At 34.5% G+C, this 16,206-nt stretch overlaps 1 long non-coding RNA gene and 1 pseudogene across 6 annotated transcripts in view; both read right to left on the bottom strand.

Annotated features, from left to right (window-relative positions):
* Window positions 1-16,206, bottom strand: part of LOC112653282 (uncharacterized) — a 142,097-nt gene that overhangs the window by 103,463 nt on the left and 22,428 nt on the right. For all 6 annotated transcript variants that reach the window (XR_007409713.1, XR_007409711.1, XR_007409712.1 and 3 more), the window contains 2 exons: window positions 12,122-12,242; window positions 11,011-11,113 (listed from right to left, as the gene is read on the bottom strand). This is a non-coding gene — a long non-coding RNA (uncharacterized LOC112653282). The remainder of the gene's footprint in view (window positions 1-11,010; window positions 11,114-12,121; window positions 12,243-16,206) is intronic.
* LOC125754835 (ATP synthase subunit d, mitochondrial-like) lies at window positions 203-1,657 on the bottom strand (annotated as a pseudogene).

The raw sequence follows: 16,206 nt of genomic DNA, 5'->3' as shown, positions 1-16,206 counted from the left end.
ATGTTAATCTCATTCAGAAACACCCTCATGAACACATCCAGAATGTCTGACCAAAGAATGTTTGACCAAGTATCTGGATACCCTTTCAGCCCAGGAAAGTAGACACACAAAATTAATCACCATATCAATCCAGAGAAAGGAAGAAGGAAGAGTAAAATGAAAAACACATGTCAAATAGAAGGCATAAAGTAAGACAGCAAAGTCAACCACGTCAGCAAATATATTAAGTGTAAGTAAATTTAAATTCCGCTTGGAATCAGCTAGATGTCTAGGAGATACATGTTAATTGAATCTACTCATTCACTAACATTTATTTACTCGTTATCTATTTTTTTAGGTATATGGACACATCAATGAACAAAACAAAGCAATGAGATAATAAAATAATATTTTATATTCTTTTTGTCTATCAGGAATCTTTAAAAGACTGTAGTGATTTATAATTTAAAATATTATTATATAACACATTAATTTAAAACTAAAGGAAGAGCTTAGCAACTAAATGAACACAGGAAATAATTACATGAGGAACCACAGATGAGAAAATCACTAAAAGTGAGTATTAATAATAACCATAAGCTTATGGGCAACCAAGACAAAAAATGACATATTTTCATCATTTGGCAAAAGTTGTATACACTATGGAAGACAGAAACTTTTATTAAATAAGCCCTAAATTACAATGAAAACTAACATGGCTCCTTATATATTAAGGAATACGTAAGTATATAGGCTATCCTATCCCAAAAGATCCAGTAGTCTTGCTAAGTTTCATACAAATACAAGTTGAGTAGGGTAGGGAAAACTACAGGCTTCAGATTCAAACAGCATCTGAATAAAGTGTGAATCCTGTTCCATCACTTACTGCTTGTACAACCACAGGCAAGTCATTTAATCTATCTGAACATGGGTTTCCTCTTTTCTGAAACAGAACTATGATTGAAGGAATCAGAAGTTTCATAAAGTATCTAGCATATAAATTCTTAGTTTTGAACTTTTATCATTATTATGGCAGTCAATAAACATAAGGTCAATGTAAACGGATACAGACCAGAGTTTCTACTTCTAGATTAAAGGACATGATGTTTTACATTTTTTGTTATCATATAATTATTTTTAGTGTCCTGTGTTTATAATGCAAGGGCCAGATCTTTCTCCCCACCTCAGTTCATAAATTTTCAATTGGCTTGCCAGGCCAACAGGGATATTTCTTCTTGTCTAATGTGGTTTCTGGGAAGACTTCATTCAGGTCCTCAATGATCATCTGATCAAATGGATTTATGTTCTTCAGCTTCTCCAGCTCTTTTTCATATTCCTCAAACCTGGCCTCTGAGAGAGAGACAAAAACTCAACACAACTTTTCACATCTTCTTTTTCTTCAGCATCCACCTGAACAGTATATTTATCCTCTGGCACAGCAAACTTCAGGGCATTATACTTATTATCCAAGTCATCTACCAAGCCAGCCTTGACCACACTGGCTTTGTAGTAAACCCAGTTGATAGATAGCAGGTGGATTTTCAGGGAGAGCAGCCAACTTGGAGGTGAGTCTCACTACGGATTTCAGGGAGTTAACAATGGCCTTCTGGTTTTGAGATATGATCTCCCCCAAAGCTACCCTGTCAATGGCTTTTATGGCAAGTTTTCATCCAGCCATCTTGAGATCCTTCAATGACCCTGGTTACCCAACAGGAGTGGTGCCTTAAAAACAGTCAGTTTCACAGTACCAATGGACTGTGACAGAAAAAATTTCCAAAACTGTTCTTAGAAATCCCTATATAAAGTATCAAAGTAATATAAATTATTTAATTAAAGAGAAAGTTGACAATTTTAGACCTTGAGATACAAGGTTTATGTAATAAAAACTTATATAAGGCAAGTCAGTAAAATTTGGGTTTTAGTAAATGGTTTGTCTTTGGGTTAACAACCACTTTTTGTCCCAAGCATCAATAATAATCAGTGTATGTGGGATCCCTGGGTGGCTCAGTGGTTTAGTGCCTGCCTTCAGCCCAGGGCATGATCCTGGAGTCCAGGGATTGAGTCCCACATCAGGCTCCCTGCGTAGAGCCTGCTTCTCCCTCTGCCTGTGTTTTTGCCTCTCTCTCTCTGTGTCTCTCATGAATAAATAAATAAAATACTTTTTAAAAAATAATCAGTATATGTGAAAGTACAGTCCATTTGTGGTTTTGCATGCTGTTCTTTTCAAATAGCACTTAAAGAACACTCAATAATTCTTAATAAGCAAATGGCTATCAACTACTATCTCTGGAATTGATAGTTCTCACTTCAAGAAGTTGCCTAGTATGTTCTGTGGTAACAGTCTGACAGCCTGACCCCAGCCATTTTTGTGACTTGTGATATAAATTTTTTTTAAGGGCCAAACATGATGTTTCATTTTGTATGTCAACTTGGTTATACTTTATATAGTACCCAGTTATTTAATGAAACACTAATCCATGACTTATTATGAAAGTATTCTGTAGATACTGCTACCATCTCATATACCAACTCATATAATGAGTTGATTTTAAAGAACAGATATTATCCTCAATAATATGGGTGGGCTTCATCTCATAAGTTGAAGGCTTTAAGAGCAAAACCCAATGATCCTAGATAAGAAGATATTATGCCTCCAGCCTGCAACATTACCTCCTAGGTTTCTAGCCTGCCAGCCAGCCGTGCAGATTTTGGACTTGCCAGTCTGCACAAATGGGTGAGCCACTTTCTTAAAATAAAGCATAAATATAAATAAGCATATCTATCACCTTTAACACTCATGTTCTTTGAGTTTTTGCACAATAATAAAGATTTTTCAGAATCAACACTACATTATCATTAAATCCAACTAAAAGGAAATTCTAAAACAGAGAATTCTTTTAAAGATTATCCAGAACATTAACAGCATAGACACTGAAATCATATAGAATGTACTTATACCATATTAGTGTTCATATAACAAAAAGTAAGATATCATAATTGTGTACTCCATACCTACAAATCTGTAGTTCTACCATTTAGCATATGCCTAAGGAAGAGAAATAGCTTATCACATCCAGGTCAATGAAGGATTTAACCAAAAATACTCAATACTATCTATCTATTTATTTACTTACAAAGATTTTATTCTTAAGTAATCTCTACACCCAGTGTGGGGTTCGAACTCACAATCCCCAAGATCAAGAGTTGCATGCTCTATCAACTGAGTCAGCCAGCTACCCCTCCAATTTAAAAACTCACTTTAGGGGATCCCTAGGTGGCTAGGTGGTTTAGCACCTGCCTTTGGCCCCGGGGCATGATCCTGGAGTCCCAGGATCGAGTTCCACATCAGGCTCTTTGCGTGGAGCCTGCTTCTCCCTCTGCCTGTGTCTGTTTGTCTCTCTCTCTCTCTCTCTCTCATGAATAAATAAATAAAATCTTTAAAAAAAAAAAAAAACCTCACTTTATATCACCAAAATACAAAAATATCATTTTTAACATAAAAACTAGAATAGATATCTCTCTCTCTCTCATGAATAAATAAATAAAATCTTTAAAAAAAAAAAACCTCACTTTATATCACCAAAATACAAAAATATCATTTTTAACATAAAAACTAGAATAGATACACCAATGTAATGTTGATAATGAGAAATGTAACCTGAGACATTTGGACCATGTTACAAAAGTTTTATTGTCATGTACCCTGTGCGCAGTAAGGGAGGGAGAATAAATATTAAGGGTTAAAGTATAAATTGTGGAACACAAGCTTTTGGTTAATTTTACTTATACTGAATATCCTGATCCCTTTATACACTTACCAAAAAAGACAAATACAAGAAATTCCTTCTTAAATATTTTCCTTCAGTTTTCCCATATCTCCAGATACTCCCATTCCCTCTCACAATGACTGTTCTAATACTAAATTGTTCAAAGGAAACAATTAAGGAAAGCAATCAGGTTATACATTACAAAAAGGAGATAACCTAGCAATTTCTTTTATTTAAACATAAACAAATGATCAAAATAATTCAGTCCATTTCTGTGGCCTGAAAACCTATTTTTTTGTCTCCTCCTCTCTACCCCAGTCTTCCTCTATTCCCAAATCCTGTTGCCAGGTCAGAGCAATAAAAGTCCATTTTAGCACACATTGTTTACCTCAAACCACATGAAGAAGTTCAATAATGCTGCTAGAGTCCAAATGTATACCTAGCTATGTCAAAGAAGTAAAAAGCATCGAGCCAGGCTGGAAAATGGCAGTATTTTATTATATCAGTTTAGTTTGTGGTCATTTCACAAAATCTACTGAAGTTATAAAAGATTTAAAGTTTTTACTGTAATTAATAAACTGACCCTCTGTCTCTCCATTTCTAAGTCCTTAATTCCAATTCTACCAGGATGGTTTATATTGTTAAAAACATCTATGGAGGATTAATCTTTTGGTCATAATTTTTAAATGGATGTAATAATTGATTACATATATAATTCATTGCCTAATCAGAAATAAAATTTTAATCCCATAAAAGATGTTTAACAGCAATTTTAACTATTAAGCATATAATTAATGCTTAGAGTATTAAAAATTAAATTTCAAGGTGGCTAAAGCATAAATTCAAAAACCTTAGCCAATTTTAAAAAGAAGAAAACATTAAAATAAAAAGCTTATAATTGGGGGCACCTGGGTGGCTCAGTGGTTGAGCATCTGCCTTTGGCTCAGGCCGTGATGGGGGTGGAGGGCAATCAAGTCCTGCATCAGTCTCCCTAAGGGGAGCCTGCCTCTGCCTCTCCCTCTCCCTATGTCTCTGCCTCTCTCTGTGTGTCTCTCATGAATAAATAAAGTCTTTTTTTTAAACAGCTTATGATTGTATTTCTAAAATTATATGTAATTACACATTACTATTCCACATTTTCACATAATTTAATATAGCAGATGGATATTATTCCAAAAAAATATTTTATAAAATAATTTTAAAGACAGTGGAAGGGCAATAAAATAATTTTTGCAACTAAACAGCAATAAAACAATTTTAGTTATAAAGAAATCTTATTCATAAAAGAAAAAAGTAAGCAAAAGGCACTGGAATGCTGAAATACTAATTACTCTGCTTTCACATAGGGAAAAAGCAAGGCACTACAATTCTGTGACTGTTATATATGCAAAGCTTCCACTAACTTTGATGATTTTGCCTTCACACTTTACCAAATTACAGAATTTACAGAATTGCTTTACTGTATGTAATCTTTATTAGTAAGAGGACCTCATAACAACACTGTTAAACAACACAGTTGGGGCTCTACATTCCCATGCCTGACAATTTTCAATGAAGGAATCTCACTTTTGCTAAGGCAATGACTGAATTTTGTGCAAGATTCTCAAATTTTGAATATATCACATTAAGGAACACCCACTTTATTTTCAACTGCTTGAGTGGATGGGATTAAAGCAAATGCAGTTGTACTACAGGAATTTTCTGCCACTCAACTGCCAGTGAAGTAATGCATGAAGAATTCTTATTAAGTCAAAGAGAAGAGAATACATTTGAAAGCAGAATTTACCCCCCTTGATTAAGTTTTAGAAGGGAAAGATCAAGATTCAGGTCACTATAGACCCTTTTCCCAACTTAAAAAAAGACCCCCTCTATTAATAACCATTAAAATGCTCCACATTTTAAAGTGTGCAACATCATGGCCTCATTACAAATTAGGTATTTAGGGAAAACTGCATTTCCTTCAAAGAAAAATGTTAAAAACATTTTTTAAGTACTAAGATAAGCAACTGTTTATGTAAACTAGGCTCAAGCAACTGCCCAAGAAGCCTATAAAACTGATATCAATTGGAGTTTTATGCCTGATGGAAAATCAGTCTATAGATTTATTTTAATCTGAAAAATAATGTCATCACTGTGAATTCCACCTTAGGATACAAAAGCAGAGATTATATTCTGTTGTTAAAATGTTAGCAACTGCATTTCAGTTTTTGAAAAAGCAGTATAGTTTTCCTAAAATAAAGAGTTGATTATATCTTTTATTACTGTTACAAGAATTTGATATATCACAAAGTGTAAGAGTTACAGCATGTGCCAACTATCAACCAGAAAAAATGAACCTGATTCATAATTCACTTTGAGAATGTCTAGTTAGTCAATCAAGTGATTTGTAATCATGAAGACTGTCAGAAATGTAATGAATAATGAGCTACAGTAAAATCCTTGGATTTTTTTTTAGTATTCTTATTTCATTATGTGACTTTTATTGCCATTTTTGATCACGGTTTCTCAGCAGCACATATATTTACTTACAAGCTTTTGACTACGAAATAGGCTAAAGGATATACAAGTTGAATGACCAGGATTTAATGTCTTCCTACAAAATTAAAAGCCTTACTGTTTAGAGCTTAAGCAAAGAAAATTTCATTCCATTCAACCCCCTTGACACTTATATCATTTTATTTAAATTATTTAGTGAATATGCTATTTTCAGCATAGCAAATTTTAATTCAGTATATATTAAGTTGTTTCTATATAGCCTAAAACAAGCTCACTTAACAGAATATAGTCAATATCAGAAGCCTTAAGCTTCTTTTTATTATCTTCATCGTATATTTCTTTAGTTAAATCTAATGCAAGCTGATGGTGAAAGAACATCTGTTCTCTAATATAATCTTAATAATTATAAATAAACAAAATATGAACCAACCTAAAGTTTGCATATTACTAAAGGAGTAATATGACACATTAGTGTTTTTCAAAATGTAAAACTACTAACCTATGTTAGTTAGAATCTGTCATTCTGATAATACTGGCCATTATAACCATTTTAACCAGAATTCCATAACATAAGAATTATGGTTTTAAAGCAAATGGAACTTTAAATGTAGTAACAAGTAGGTTCATTCCTTGACAAAATTTTTCATCATTTTCAAGCAGAAGGGTCCTTTTCCAACTTTAGATTGATTATAACACCAAAGCACATGTGGATCTCCTTAAGGGAAGTAAGAGAATCCTTAAGTCAAGACCTATTATACTTATTATTAAAATATATTATTCATGAAAAAATTCACCTATTGAAATTTTGTGGACTCATTTTAATAATACATGGTTAGTTCAAGATAACAAAACTTGAGACGTACACTATACTAATTCTAGAAGCTAGTAAGATTACAGTGAGACCTCAGGAAAGATACTATTTTCAACACTGAATATTCCCTAAAAAGAGTAGCAGCACTCCACCTTGGAATGCACTTTATCACCATTATCACACCAACTGTGAGGATAATCTTTTCTTTCCTTTATAGTTGAACCATTTATTTACTCATCTATTTAACAAATGCTTACTAAGCATCTATATCTACCAGGTATTGTGCTAAAAACTGGGGATATAAACATGAATTAGACACATAGCCTTTGTACTTGCTTATTAAAAAATCTACAGTCTATCTACAGTCTAGTTAGAAAGAAACAGATATGTACATAAGTACAATAAAATATAAAGGTATATAAATACAAAATATAAGATTCTAGAATAGAAACTTGTACTAGAAAGGTTCAAAGAAGGTAAGGTTCAATGACAAAGGTCAGTAGTTAGGAAAGCCTTCAAAGAAAAAAGGCATTCCCGAATCTTGACTAAAAAGTTGGTATTCAACAGGAACAAAGAGAAAAGATCATAATGGCAAGAAAGAAAATATTAATGAAGACAAAAGTGCCCAATACCTAATTATTATAGAGTAACTACAAGCTATTCAGGCATTTTGGGGGGAAGGGGGGGAAGATTTATTTTTTATTTGAGAGAGAGTACGGGGGAGGTGAAAAGGGAGAGAAGGAATCTCAAGCAAACTCCCCACTGAGTGCAGAGTACTGGGCTGGATCTCACAATCCTGAGATCCTAACCTGAGCCAAAATCAAGTATCAGACACTTAAACAACTAAGCCACCCAGGCACCTCCAAGGTATTCATTTTAACTGAGGAAGATATGTAAGGAGTATACATGACACTAGTTGGTAAAGAAGAGGACTGCTGGAGGTAAACTTGAAGCAATATGCAATGGCCACTAACAAAAGACTTTACACATATGCTAAAGACAACACAATCTGCATCCTAAAATCTTTCAATGGTTTCTATTTGTTAAAAAAAAAAAAAAAAAAAAAAAAAAATCTATAACGTCTATAAAATTTATGCATTTGGCTTTCCTCAACAATGGTCAAACTAACATTTCACACTTTATTATACATCTGTTAGAAAATTAATGTCACCATTTTAGCCTACCTGTTTTATATGCATATGTGAATAATCCCCCAGAACAAGGATCTCAGCCTCTAGCAAATTTATATATTAAACAGCAATTCTTCCACTTGTGGCAGACGCTAAAGATACACCAGGCTTTCCAAGGAAGCATTGTCAAGATTCCTCTTAAAGTATCTATACATACATGTTGGGGCGCCTGGGTGGCTCAGTGGTTGAGCCCCTCCCTTTGGCCCATGTTGTGATCCCAGGGTCCTGGGATCGAGTCACACATCGGGCTTCCTGCGTGGAGCCTGCTTCTCCCTTTGCCTGTGTCTCTGCCTCTCTCTATGTATCTCTCATGAATAAATAAATAAATAAAATCTCTATTAAAAAAAAAGAATCCATACATGTTGGGGCACCTAGATGGCTCAGTCAGTTAAGCATGTGCCTTTGGCTGAGGTCATGAATCTCAGGGTCCTGGGATTGAGCCCTATGATGAGGGGCTTCCCACTCAGCAGGGAGTCTGCTTCTCTCTCTGCCTCTGCCCCCTACTTGTACTCTTTATCTATTTCTCAAGTAAATAAATAAAGTCTTAAAAAGAATCTATATAGGAGATAACATGCGTACAGCAAACACACACAACATTAGGTATACACAAAATACTAACAGACTGTCAAAAGTTATGTCCACATTAGGGTACCTGGGTGGCACAGCAGAATGAGCATCCAACTCTTGGTTTCAGCTCAGATTGTGATCTCCAAGTTGTGAGATCAAGCCCCCTATGGGGCTCTACCTTTAGCACAGAGTCAGCTTGAGACTCTCTCTGCCCCTCCCCCTGCCCTGCCCCAGTGCACACACATGCTCTATCTCTAACATAAATCAAGAAATCTCCTTTTAAAAAGTTATGTCCACATAAAGTCACAAAAGCAAATGTTTCTGCCAGATACAGTTTGGTGTACCTCAGTAAGTAGTACAAAATATATGTGAACTAACCAGACTGCCTCAGAAGTGAAATAGCCCATTCTCAAGTGACATACATAAGCCTTTCATGCAGCTTAACACCAAATTATAAACAGGAGCTTTGAACAGAATCTCTGAGGTCAGATAGTTTAAAGTCTGGGTCAGTTACCAACCTTATGCAAATCATTGAACCCTGAGTCTTAGTTTCCTTGTGTATAAACCTAGGATTATTATTCCTACCCCATATAACTCTTGTAAAGATATAACGACATATAAAAAATACTCAGAATAGAGCTGAGCAAATTAATTTTAATTAATTTTACTAATGTTAATAACAATTAGAATTATAATTACTCAACAAGTAGTATTTTATCATAATAACTACAATAGAAATTATTCTAGTTAAGACAAACTCAAGTTTAAACACTAAATAACCTAATGCACTATAATGCTAAAGAAATTTCCAAAGTCTAGTCCAACTAAAAATGTTTAAGGCTTAATGTAAAAATAATACTAAGACACGTCAACTTAAAATAATGTTTTCAAGAAACAAGATTTTTAAAGACACACTGCATTATATTTAATAATTACTTATAAGGCATGGGAAGGGAAAGCCCAATCTTACTACAGAAATATTAGAGCTTTTTTGAGGAAAAGAAAATTGTACAAACTTTTTCTCCAAACACAGTGCCACATTATTCCTTTTTTTATTTCATGGCCTCATACAAACCATTTAGTATAGCTAAGGCTAGTTATAATGGAACATCATACCTATAAAGCTCTCCTCCCTACAGCTAGACCTTCCTTTTGAAGTCAGTGAGCAATAGCCCCACTAGTCTTTAACCTCGGAATGTTTTTATGCCCCAAAAGAAGAAAAATTAAAAGATAACAATAACATTTTTAAAAAAGGAGAATACCAATAAGTAGGGCTATAAAAGGAAACTGACTTCAACAACCTGACAATGAAGATGATTCAAGTAAAAACAACTTGAATAAAGAGGACCAAAGCAACATCTGGAACTGTATCAAGTCACTTATATGTAATGTTATAGAAACACACACACACTCATATATACACATATCTCATGATTAGGTAGGGCTGGGTCAAGTCACAAATTAGCACAGTAAAATGAAGTGATGATTAAGAAATATGCATTAAATGATACTGAACTGTGGATTGCTATTAGATACCCCACTACTTCTTGTAATAATACTAAACATGTACAGTGATCCACTATGTCTCCAAGACAGCAAGCCTGTGGCCAGCATTAATAAAGACTACTATTTCAAAGAACAAATAATGATTTTGAAAACAGTATCTTTATATTGGCATTGCAGTTATATGAAATTTCCTGAAATCCATAATATATTTTTAAATAAATATATAACATATGTGATTCTGCTCTAGCCAATATTCATTCAAATAAAAGTCATGAATTATAACTTGGCTAGCATGTATTATCTGGAAACAAGAATGGAGGTGAGAAAGAATACCCAAATTGGGGCACCTGGCTGGCTCACTTGGGAGAGCATGTGACTCTTGATCTCAGGGTCATGAGTTTGAGCCCCATACTGGGTACAGTGATTACTTAAAAATAAACATTTAAAAGGAAGGAAGGAGGGAGGGAGGGAATTCAAACTACTTCTAGGAGTATCATAAACACCAAATTGTTACTTCCATCCCTTTTTATTGTCAGGTTGATGATTTCTGTGTGAATCTTTACACTCAAGTAATAAAATATGATGGTTCAATATCCCATAAAACAAAGTTTAAACCAAACTTCCACTTGATAACCCTGAAAACATCAAATAACACTAGCATGATCTCTCCTGTGTGAAGATGATACTAACTCACCTTCAACAGAGATGAGCTTCAAGTTGTTTTTCTACAGTGGAGATGAAGTTGGTGATCTGGCCAATTCTCTTGCCAAAGCTCCCTGGTGGACAACAGCTTACATCTGCAAGATGAGTGTTACCAGTGGTCACAGAAAATAAAATAAAATTATTAACACCGAAATGAAATCTATGCCTTGGTCCCAAATCACTATGTTTTAATGAACTAAAAATAAGGTCAAAGAAATACATAAATGCTATAATACTTACATACAAAACTGTACATGTTTTTACTCTGATACATTCATTATATTCTATAAGGCACTGGCCTAAAAATACAAATAGAGCCTGACCTCCATCCCTAAGTAAAAATGTTCTCAGCTATCTTACCTAAAACAAAGATCGCTTCTGACATGTAAAATCAAAAGTGTATAATGAAAATGCTCAAAACATGAAAGCATGCCAACTTTACATCCCTCATCACCAGTAGCAATAACTGAGGAAATTACGGAATATTTTTGTTAATGTTAGCAACATTCTCAATAACATTAAATGCAGCATGACTACAGCCAAAATTGCTTTGACATTTCCCAGAATTCTGAAAAATACTATTTTGTATGAAGAAAAATACTTTCATTACTAGCTACAGTGTTTATTCATGCTAATATAGACAGAGGTTTATAATTAAATATTCCTGAAATAGAATTTTATGGGTTGCCAGCTGAATCTCCTACATAAGAGTTGAGAAACTGGTTAAACATTACCTGAAGACATAGTTTTTCTAAGTAGAAGTAAAGATGATGTTATGTGCTTCTTTATCAATTAAAAGAATAAAAATTAGATTAACATCTATTAAAAATCAGTAAGGAACTGTTTACAACTAGATACAATTCAAACAAAATCACAATGCTAAGTATCTATGATGAGTTAGGCACTCACTATTTGGGGGTTCTGTGAACAAGTATAAGAATAATAAGGCATAATAAACAATCTCAAAGAAATCACAATATCAGTATAATTCAAACATTCCACTTCCAGTTCTACATAATTGTCTGCAATAAGAAACCACTAAATTCTAACCTAGATCCTCTGCTAGAACAGGAAGGATGAAATAGAACAGCACAGCATCATACCAGAGCATAGTAGCTACCCCAGGGATGAGGCTCTAGGGCTCCTCTTGCAAGGCAATATAAAGAAGTTTCAAAAGAAATGTTGAGAACATCTGCTACAACCCATGATGTTGCCCACTGCCACCTGTAAACAAATAAACTTTGTTAATATAAAGGCACTACACAAATGTCTCCAGTCACAATTGCTTTAATGGGTCATTCCCCTTAACAATTCTTCACTGTGTTTCTTACCATAATTCCCAACCAACTCACCAAAATTGGAAGTCCTCCACTAGGTTGCAAACTCTTAAAGTTCCTCTTCATTTTAGTTTCCCATTTCCACAATGCCCAACTGATAACTCACAAATTGTAAATGCTTGATAAGTGTTTTATAAATTGAAATGAACTAGTCATCTTACTCCCTTATTTGTCACTCTAAAAATTATCACTTATTCTAGCTATATTCACTATTACTGGCAGGACAGTATTAGATGAAAAGATAATTTATTCAGCAGATGTTTTCCTCAAATACCTACTAGGTACCATACTAAGTGCCACAGATACTGGCATAAATAACACATGCTCCTTGCCATTAAGCAATTCATTGTAGTAAGAAAGGCAAAGATAGTGTACTGTGAAAACTATGAAACCCTGATGAAAGAAATTGAAGACGACACACACACATACAAAAAAGGAAAGACATTCTATGCTCACGGATTGGAAGAAAAAATATTGCTAAAATGTCCATATTACCCAAAGCAATCTACACATTTAATGCAATCTCTATCAAAATACCACCGGCATTTTTCACCGTGCTTGAGCAAACAATCCTAAAATTTGTATAGAACCACAAAAGACCCCAGATAGCCAAGCAATCTTGAAAAACAAAAGCAAAGCTGGAGCCATCACAATACAAGTTATATCACAAAGCTGTAGTGATCAAGACAGCATGGTACTGGCACAAAAACAGACACATAGATCAATGGAACAGAACATAGAACCCAGAAAAAGGATCCTCAATTCTATGGTCAACTAATCTTCAACAAAGCAGAAAAGAATATCCAATGGGGAAAAAGACAGTCTTTTCGACAAATAGTTGGGCAGCAACATGCAGAAGAATGAAACTAGACCACTTTCTCACACCATACACAAAAATAAATTCAAAATGGATGAAAGACCTAAATGTGAGACAGGAAACCATCAAAATCCTACAGAACACAGGCAGCAATCTCTTTAACATTGGCCTAGATACATCTCCTGAGGCAAGGGAAACAAAAGCAAAAATGAACTATTAGGACTTCATTAAGATAAAAACCTTGTGCACAGAGAAGGAAACAATCAACAGAGCTAAAAGGCAAGCTGTGGAATGGGAGAAGATATTTGCAAATGACTTATCTGATAAATAGTATCCAAAATCTGTAAAGAACTTAACAAACTCAACACCCAAAGAGCAAATGATCCATTTAAGAAATGGGTAGAAGACATGGACAGACATTTCTCCAAAGAAGCCATACAGAAGGCTAACACAGAAAAAACTGCTCAACATCACTCATCATCAAGGAAAGAGAAATCAACTACAATGAGATACCACCTCACACCATCTCAGAATGGCTAAAATGAACAACACAGGATCAAGAGACTTTGGCAAGGATGCAGAAAGGGGAACCGTCTTACACAGTTTTTGGGAATGCAAACTGGTGCAGCCATTCTGGAAAACAAGATGGAGGCTCCTTAAAAAGTTAAAAACAGAACCAACCAATGGTCCAGCAATTGCATTACTAGGTATTTACCCAAAGGATACAAAAATAGTCATTTGAAGGGACACATGTACCCCAATGTTCACAGCAGCATTACCAACAATAGCCAAATTATGGAAAGAACCCAATCATCCATTGACTGATAAATAGATAAAAAAAAAAAGAGTTGTGAGATATATATATACATATATGTGGTATACATATATATATACATACATACATCATACATACATACAATGGAGTATCATTACTCAGCCATCAAACAGAATGAAATCTTACCATTTGCAACAATGTGGATTGAGCTAGAGTATATTATGCTAAGTAAAATCAGTCAGAGAAAGACAAATACCATATGATTTCACTAATGTGGAATTTAAGAAATGAAACAGATGAACATAGGAGGAAAAAAGAGAGAGGCAAACCATAAAACAGACTCTTAACCATACAGAACTGAGAGTTGCTGGAGGGGAGGTGGATGCAGGGGATGAATTAAATGAGTGAAAAGTACTAAGGAAAGCACTTGTGATGAGTGCTGAGTGCAACAGGTTAAGTGATGAATCACTAAATTCTACTCCTGAAACTAGTATCACACTATATGTTAACCAACCAGAATTTAAACAAAAATTTGACACTAAAAAAAAAAAAAATGTGGAATATATATGTGTGTGTATATATATTTATATATATAATGGAATATTAGTCATTCATAAAAAAAGAATGAAAAGTGAAGGAGAAAAAGAGAGGAACAAACCAAGAAACAGACTCTTTAACTACAAAGAACTGATGGTTATGGGGGGGGGGTAAGTTAGTGGGAGGACTTAAATAGGTGATGGAAATTAAGGAATGCACTTAATGTGATGAGCACCAGGTGTTATATGGAAGTTTTGGATCATTCTACTGTATACCTGAAACTAATATTACTAATATTTAATAGTTTTAAGTAAAAACTTTGTAAAAAAAAAAAAAAGAAAAAAACAAGAAAAAGATGGAAAATAGTCACGAGATACCCTGTAATCAATTTATAGCAAGTTTTCTAGAAAGTACTACAGAAACTAAAAGAAAGGGAAATTGGCTTAGAATAAAGCCTTTAGAGGGGAAATGTCATGTGAAATATTAAAAAATCAGCAGCTGCTGGACAGGAGGACAAAAAGAAAATGGACAGTCTCAATGGAGGGGAAAGGTGAACAATTATAGAGGTTCAAAAGGGTACACAATATTCTGAAAACTTCAGGAAGTTTTTTGGAGAGTAGCAAATGAGAAGAAAGAGGTCTGAGAAAGTTCACAAAGATGCCTATTATGCTAAAAAGCTGGACCTTTGTCTGACTGAAGGAGGTAAGCCAGGAGAGTGATGTCATCATTAAAAAGATCCTGGCAGTAGTGTGAAGGACAAGACTGAAGGCAAAGGACTAAATCACGAGACAAAACTGTCTTGACCTAATAGTTTATGGAATTATGATGACCCCATTCATCATCAATGATCATTAGGTCTATTACCCAATGGGTCTCAAATTCAGATAGATATTTAGAGACTGTAGGTGCTGATTTATTTTAGAAAACTGTTTATATGGTATAATCTCAATCAAAAAGCATGGCAGGAATTTCATAAGAATTATATCAAGATGTCAAAATATGAATAAAAACTAGCTCTGGGTAGTGGGGATACAGGTCATGTTTTTCTTCTTGTTAATATTTCACATTCTCTACAAGGTAAAATTAAAAATAAATCCTACAGCAATTCCTTGAAACTTAAAACTGGCATTCACCCAAAATGGCCAGAGATTCCTTTACAACATAATTGACCCAAAGCCTCCTCTTCACCACCATGGCCCACTATACATAAAATACTCATTCCTACATCAGAACCTAAACCCATGTCCTCTCTGTTTCTGTAGCATCTTCTTGTTCTGAATATCTAAATCCCAACTTCATACCACCAACTAGGCTGATTTTGTATATGAAACATCAAAAGCTCATTATCTGTGGTATACATTGTGATAACTGATATTATTTATTGAAAGCCTTCCTAAATGGGTCTCCAATCTGTTCTTTCTACAGTTTTTTACAAGGATATTAGAGCAAAATCAGTCCTATTCCAACACAAATATTCAGACATGACTCATTTATGGGTATCCGTGCATATAATTACACCAATATATTGATCAACTACAAATTATGTATATAACCGCTACTGAAGGGGCACCTGGGTGGCTCAATCAGTTGGGCATCTGCCTTTGGCTTGGGTTGTGATCTCAGGGTCCTGGGATCGAGCCCCACATCAGGCTTCCTGCTCAGTGGGCAGCCTGCTTCTCTCTCTGCCCCTCCCTTCTGTTCATGCTCTGTCTCTTGCTTTCT

Source organism: Canis lupus, chromosome 3 (assembly GCF_003254725.2).
Source record: "Canis lupus dingo isolate Sandy chromosome 3, ASM325472v2, whole genome shotgun sequence".
In the NCBI taxonomy this organism is placed as follows: Eukaryota; Metazoa; Chordata; class Mammalia; order Carnivora; family Canidae; genus Canis; species Canis lupus.
The sequence above is the reverse complement of the archived record's forward strand: the minus strand, read 5'-3'. Positions and strand labels throughout refer to the sequence as shown.